A 6,622-nucleotide genomic window follows, 5' to 3' on the forward strand; every position below is an offset into this window, starting at 1 on the left:
ATTTATCTACGCCATCTTAATTCCCATATCTTCCTTATCAAAAAAAAAAAAAAAAAAATTCCCATATCTTCCTAAATATATTTATATTCTCATTTCTCAAATCCAGAGCAAATATGGAGCGTGTATTCTTTGTATTACGGCCGACTCAACTACTCTTACTCATTTGCTTCCTCTTCTTTCTCTTCTATTTCCTCATTTAATTCATCAACGCCTCTTTGCCATTCCGACCAAAGCTTTGCTTTGCTCCTTTTCAGAAACACTTTTTTTTCCAACTTGAAGAGAGGTGGTAAATATTCTAGTGCTACCCAAGATGCTTTAAGCTGTAGACTAATTTCCTCTATATTTTCAATTAGATGCTTATTTCAATCATTTTTATCTTGCTTGATTTATAGCCCATGAAGTGACTTTTAATTCTGAATTCTTGTGAGTAGTGTGATTCTTAGCATACGTATCAATTTTTGTATTAAAAGATTAAATAAGACAGCAATTTGTATGTTATGATTTCTTGCCATTTATTTGTAGGTATTAATTTGTTGGTCTTAATGTTGTGTGGGATTTTCTTGATCAGGGTTGTGATGCTTCGGTCCTCTTGGTTGACAGAAATGGTGATAAAAACTTCCATCGAGAGGCAGGTCAGAAATGGTGAATTTTGCTGTTTTGGTTTCCACAAATTTTTATAGTCACCTTTACTTCACCAACTAATTGTTTCGAGCACTTTTTGGTTATGTTTAACTAGTCTAAAATCCAATTTCTGTTAATCTGGAAATAAAGAACAACTCTACATTGATAACTCTTTTTTATTGGTGTTCTCTGATGTAAACTATTATACTTGACATCACAGGTTGGACAGCATTCATTCATATTTCAACAGACACCTAATCTTAGGCGCGTTTGCAGCTTGATCTTCTTCAAATGATCTTATTTCTTTCTCTTTCTCTTCTCCCAAATCAACAAAAAAAGGAAATCTACTGAAAGGTACCCAGGGGCAGTGACAACACTGGCCCAAGATTCCACGACTGGATGATAACATAATACAGACACTTCACCTTTTTGCCCATAGAGGTTTTGATGAAAGAGAAATAGTCAGTCTTCTAGCTACTTACTAGCTCTCTGCTTTTCTTTCTTTTTCCCCCTTGTCTTATGGAGTTGAAAAGGTTTAAAAAGTTATTTGGTTTGTATTGGTTTCTTGATCATCTGAAGGTGAACACAACATTGGGAAGATTGACTGTGAATTCATACAGAAACGCCTCTCTGGCTTCAAGGAGACCAGGCAGCCTGATCCAACTATATCTCCTGATTTCCTCATTGAGATGAAAAAGAGTTGCCAAGACAGTAATAGGACCACCACCCAGCCTTCTTCTATGTCTACAATTCTATGTCTTGAAACAAAGAAATTGATTTGTCTATAATTTTCTTTATTGCTTTGATCACCAAGTAGAATTTAAAAGTTTCTCATAGGAATAGCTTTTAATTAGATGCCATTGTGTTTTATTGTCATCGATTAGTATTCAATTACACTTTTCGTGGCTGCAGAAGGTTTTGGAATGCTGTTATGCACGTTTAACAATGCTATAGTTGGGATCCATTCACCTGAATCTAACCCATAATTTTCACTCAACAGGTTACACTTCTTGTATGACACTACTATGCTACAACTTGAATTTACATTTTCCTTCACCTTATTTCATTTAGTGAATCTACCATCAATCTAGCAGGTTCTCCTTAATGGCTTTAGGTGGTACTGATTATAGTTATGTTTTCCTCAAATTGGTTATAGTTCATGGAATAAGCACTTTTAATTTATGCCTAGGAGGAGATTTTTCTTGTTATGGATGTCTTCATTCATCTCTTTGTCTATTACCTGAGAATCTAATTTCTTCAAATTTGAAGGTTACGAGTGCTGCTGATGCCGTCAAAAGTGTCATTTCTGTTACCTCTGGTTGTCTGAGAGAGAGCTTGTTTGATGCAAACTCAAATTTCCAAAAATTTTGAGATGCACGACTGTTGGCACAAAACCAATTTTAGAGGTTGAGACTTAGTTTTGGATATGCGAAATATGTGATTGATTCCATTTATCAGTATCTCACAGAATATTTTCCCTATCGTAGGAACTGGTATGACTACATATCCTTGACTTTGATAGCTATTTACCAAAATTAAGTTCCTTATCTTTCCTATGTGTCATGAAGATGGTTTGTTCCTGGAAACCTTTTCAGTTAGTATCTTTGCTTAGAGATTTTATCATTATCTTGTGTTTTAAGTAGAGTTCTTAAAGTTAGTTTACTTCTTGTGCTCTAGGCTTCCTCCTCTCTTGCCAATTGCATAAGGCCATTCTTTAAAAACAAAACAGCATTCATTATGTTAAACATCAAGCACCGCCTCTATCTTTCTCTAGAAATTTCTAGAATTTCTCATGCAATCTTTCTCTCCTGAATTCTCTAAGAGCTTCCTTGCATAAGTTAATCTCAGCCACTAATTTACAAGATGTCTAGAAGATTGGAGAAAGGCATTAATTTAATGCCAATAAAAAGGAAGAAGCTAGAAGCTTCAATAGATGTAATGATGGCCAAGAGAGAGGAGTGAATTGAGGTGATGTGAAGTGTTAGGTGAAGTAAAGTGTGTGAGGTGAAGTAGTGTGAAGTCAGGTGCAGTGTGAAGTGAAGTAAAAAAGAGAGCTATAGTGTCAGTAGGTGTGCATGTGTATTTGGTGAGTGAGTGTATTTAAGGTTAGTGTGTGTGAATGTAAAAGTGCTATGTGTGCATTGGTGTAATAATAGTGCTTGTAAAGTATTGTAATTTAAAGAGTCCAGTTTTAATTAAAAAGCTCTTTGTTCAGTCTTTTGTTAAACTCATTTTAGGTTCGCAGAGGCAAGAGTACTCATCCATAGTGTAATGTGATACTTAAAACGAGATACTATGTACATTTTCCAACATACCACAAAACTTGAGTCAGTTTACTTCACTTTGGAGATATAATGCCATTAACCAATGAGTTATGGAGAAAAATGAAACCATCACCATAACTTTTGCAGAGAATCATGTTCATGTTCTAATGCAAAAAGTGGAACTTCTACAGTTATACCATTTTAATTTCAATGATAATGATTTTATTCATTTATAAAAATCTGCATTGGATCATTGGTTAGGTTTGCTTGCCTACCAATTGGTATATGATCTTGTTATTCATGTTGATAACTCTTTCTATGAGCCCTAAATGCCTCTTGAATTTATGAAATCAAAAATATTATGTTACAACAAAACCATAAGATGCTAAACAAATATGAATTTTCAGACTCCCTCCATCTTATAGGCCCCAAAGACAGCACAAAGGAACTTTTGAAGAGTGGCTGATTATTATGCATCAGTTAATAATTGCAGTATATAGGGGTAGCAGCTATTATGCTTGAACCAAAAATATCCAATTGCTCTTATATATATTTTGGAATCATTAAACTTAGAACAAAATGCTTTCCCATTGCTATATATTCGCAATATCTATAAAATATTAGTCAGCCTTGATTTTTCAGCTAAATACCAAGATCTCATAAGCTAATCATTTTGGCTACATAGAGAAAGTGCTTCCAATATTAAGAAGGAATATAATTTTAAACATGCTGTTACAAGACCATGGAAAGGCATGGATAATTCAATATGCACACAAAGTGGAGCATTAACCCACAACCTTAGCTTCCATCCAAGTATGATGTGAAGAGGAAGTGCCAATTGAGTTATTTTCAACTAAGAACCTGAGAGTTTGTTTAGTTTGGTAGATTTTAGGAGGGATGAAAAGGGCCGGGTAGAGAAAAGTGGAGAGAAAAAAAGGTATATAAAATTGGTGTTCAAACTTCAAAGTTCCTTCTTCTTCTTCTTCTTCTTCTCTTTTGGGTGGAGTTCTTGAGGTTTCATTCCAACTTTTGAGATTGTTGTGGGCTGGAAATCGATTGGGTACTATTTACAAATTTAATTTAACGTTTTTCAGATTTGTTATAGAGAAACGGAGAGAAGATTGGGCAGTGGTGACAGCAGTGACTCTGGCGATGTGTTTGTGGCGGGTTGCTGGATTGTGTTTCCTGTGAGGAAGAGATGAGATTTTGCTTTGACTTGAATGATAGAAATTATAAAGGGAGGAGAGGGGATTTTGTTCTGTGAAATGGGGTTTGTTTGTAGCAAGTTGCGACTCTTTTCTTAATAATGGAATTTAAAAGAGTCTAAGTCCTTTACTATTGAAAAATGTCCCACAGGTGTGCATTTGTTAGGAAAATAAATAAATTCTGAAAAGTCTGGGCTTTTCTAACTTGATATTGACTTTTTGAAGTTTATGCTGAGAATTGTGGACTTTCTTTTCTATAGCTTGACGTTGATTTTTTGAAGTTTATGCTAAAACAATTGAAATGTCTATATAGGATAATCGTGTACATGATATGCTTTCTTGGATATGGAAAAGTGATTATTTTAACAATAATGTTCATGTAAAGAGGACCAATAAGGTAATGTATCTGATGTGAATATTATGAGGACAAATGGAGGAAAAAAAATTCTTTTAGTATTGTTATGAAATTTGCTGTGTAGAGTGTCTTTCAGGTTGGGGAAATTTTTACACACTATCAATGCATAGACTTGTTATGTCGTAATTTCCATTGGAGACAATTTTACCTATTTGTATATCGTTTGAAGAAATTAAAAGGTTTATGTCTCTATTCTTCTAGTTACTAGAGCAAGTGTTCTGAAATTGGAGTTGGTTTCTGTTTTTTAACAAAAGAATGAGATTGCGAAAGCTGTGGAAGAGGAACTTGAAAAGGTATATTTCTTTGTCTGCTAATTTGGTTTAGTATTAGTCAAATTACAAGGTAAATCTGATTCTTTTTAATATCTTTGAATTTTACATGCATAGGCCATGTCAGCTTATGGATTTGAGATTGTTCAAACGCTCATTGTGGACACTGAACCTGATGAATATGTGAAAAGGGCTATGAGCGAGATAAATGCCGGTAAGTGTTCATTTTGAATTGAACAATTTTTCTCCTCTTATCTCTGAATAAGTTTGGCTTCTTTTTTCCTGAAAATTAATTAACCTGTCATTGACCTTTTACATGTAATGAATAGCAGAATCTGATTATCAGGCTGGGCTTGTAGTTGGGCTGAGGGACAGTGTGCTTGCTTTCTCTATGAATGTACCTGGGACTACGTCAAAGGATTTCTTGGACATGGTTCTGGTGACTCAATATTTCGTCACCCTGTTTTCATCACACATGGACCAGGTACTGTCAAAGACATTGCTTCACAAATTAGAGATGGCCTCCTTCAAGTAAATACCACTCAGAATTAGTAACTTTATCCCAGCATAATGTTGCACGAGTGGCTTTTCTAATGGTATATGAAATGATTGGTGCTAGTATCTTAGATTGGTGTGGTGTGTATACATGGTGTTGAACTTGGCCATAGTATTGGAAATATTTTATAGTATGAGACGTATCTTTGGGGGCATCCTCAGTCTGGTGTGATATGCTATTTTGTATACATGGTGTTGAACTTGGCAGTTGGCAATTGGCACTTTATCCCTACTGAACCACCAACTTAGTAGAAGGAGAAATTATTAGGTCCACTGGAGAAGCTGATGTGGTTTTCCTTAACCTCTTAACAAATAAAATGCTGTTATTTTATGCAAATGTGATATCACCTAATAATTTTTTATTTTTTATTCTTTATGCTAATTATGAAGCTCACTCACATATTTGCATAGATGGCATCGTCTCATTGGTTGGGAGGACCTCATTAGTAGTCCTCTCGATGGACTTAATAATTTCTCCCTTACTAGGGCACTTTGAAGATTTTTCATTATCCTGTCTAGAAAAATTAGGCCTTTCTTTTTCCTCTTTTTATGAAGGAGCTTTTTTTTCTTCTTAAAATGAAAGGTCTACAAAGTAAACAACACACTTCAACCAAAAAAAAAAATTAATACCAAGGTATGATGAAACTATTGCAAAGATCAATACACTTTTATTTCTTATAGAAATTCACTTGTTAAAACTCTTAAACATCAATTTTCATTTCAATACAGCATTTATTTTGAGCATAAAATAGGTAACACTGTTTGTGACTTCAGTAAGTTGATATGCGCTTTAGCACAAATTGCAGTAGGCCAAGACAATTAGGTTGTAGCTAACTTTGGTACATGACCACTAACATGGAAAAATGAAGGAAAGGATAACATGATTTTCAAAATCCGTTGGTTTCATATCTAACTTTTTTTTTTTTTGGAAAAATATTTAATGTCCGAATTACTCATAACAAAACACACACAAAAGATGGAAAAGACATAAAAGGATGTTTTACCAAAAATGAACAAAAGAATAATTAGTTTGATTAATCACATGAAAATTTGGAATAGGTGGTTAAGGCATATCTTTCCTCTGCATGCGGTAGTAAACTTCAGCTAAAAGAAACTAAGAGTCAGGTTAATATATGCAAATCCAAAAAGGCATTCCCAAACATCATGAATCCCAACAAAACTACCATAGGTAAGATGTAACAGTGTTTTTTCTTTTAGATTGAGCTGATTTGAAATGTGGACATACTTAGAAGGTTCCAGATGTTAGGAACATCAGTATATGACAATTCAGCA

General features: G+C 34.3%; 1 pseudogene; it reads left to right on the forward strand.

The window, feature by feature from the left end:
- The first annotated feature begins 113 nt into the window (after nt 1-113).
- LOC126721412 (hypersensitive-induced response protein-like protein 2) lies at nt 114-5,666 on the forward strand (annotated as a pseudogene).
- The last annotated feature ends 956 nt before the right edge of the window (nt 5,667-6,622 follow it).

Source organism: Quercus robur, chromosome 4 (genome assembly GCF_932294415.1).
Source record: "Quercus robur chromosome 4, dhQueRobu3.1, whole genome shotgun sequence".
Classification (NCBI taxonomy): domain Eukaryota; kingdom Viridiplantae; phylum Streptophyta; class Magnoliopsida; order Fagales; family Fagaceae; genus Quercus; species Quercus robur.